Source organism: Apium graveolens, chromosome 2 (genome assembly GCF_009905375.1).
Source record: "Apium graveolens cultivar Ventura chromosome 2, ASM990537v1, whole genome shotgun sequence".
Taxonomy (NCBI): domain Eukaryota; kingdom Viridiplantae; phylum Streptophyta; class Magnoliopsida; order Apiales; family Apiaceae; genus Apium; species Apium graveolens.
This window is the reverse complement of record NC_133648.1, coordinates 86024845-86026061: the sequence shown is the minus strand read 5'-3', so window position 1 is coordinate 86026061 and position 1217 is coordinate 86024845.

Sequence of the window (1217 nt, the reverse complement as noted above, 5' to 3'; positions counted from 1 at the left end):
AAGCGTATCTTATGTTTATCTTTGAATCATATAGAAATGCCATGAACCCTCGAGTACGTATTGCAAGTAGTTCAAAAGTCTTATCATGATTGTATATTAAAGTAATTTGAATGTCATGATAAAATAAAGAGTTGTTATAGCACTTGGTTGATCCTCTTGATTACCATGCTAATGATTCCTAAGTATTGATATCTCATCCTGATACTTGAACCCCTATAAAACCTTACCTTGATACCTGAAAGCCAGATATTTATCAAAGTTGTTCCTCATTGATTGATACCCCTCTTTCTTATCCTAAAGCTTGACAATTCTGATATATCCTGAGTTAAAGATCATTTCTTCATACCTTAACACCCTTAGTATTCATGATGTTTATCTTCTTGATGATCTAGCACTTGCACCTTGACGAGAAACCATTGCTTTAAGCCCAGTTTGGCATTACCCCTTCATAATATCCAATAGCCTCACTAAATTTCCTTGTCCAAGTTTTGATATATGAAAACCTTTCAGTTACCCTAATAGAGTAAAGTTTAGTGGATCATGGCTCTGAGATTTAGTACCATATTTCCCGTGTTTCGAGTTGATCTATAATCCCTTGATAAAAATGTTTACGGTCATAAGAGATTTTGTCATAAATCGGCATCGATTTTTAAAATGATTAAAATGTGGATTTTCAATCCCAAAGGGGGATAAATGTTTTCTCTGAATAGTGGATCTGGACTGAGACGCGAGTCCTTTCCACACTTATATTAGGCTTAAAAGTTGCCTAGGGATCCCATTAATGTTTTAGAACCCAGCGAGGTTCGGGATTACTTTGCGGCTGATCACCGGCTGTAATCCGTAGCGTCATAAAATTATTTTGATTAAGATGTGATTTTGAAATTATTTTGAGACAAGCAAAATGATGCCATCACACAAAGTTTTATCTCTCGTTATCATTGGTTATGTCTTCCCATTATCATTCTTTAATGTATATCTCGATTTATGTTTTGTATCGTACTGTTTAGCACTTGTTGAGCATTTGGCTCACTCCTTGCTTTACCCTGATATTACAGCTAGCAGATATGCTTAGATTCAAGCAGACCGCCCGTAAGACTTGTGATGCTGATGCTTATGTTCGAGCTCAGGTAGAATAAGAGATAGTAGTTTGTGTGAGGACTCGATATTAAAATCAGTTGTAATAGATGGTAGTGTTGGGCTGTTCCAAACCCTAAACT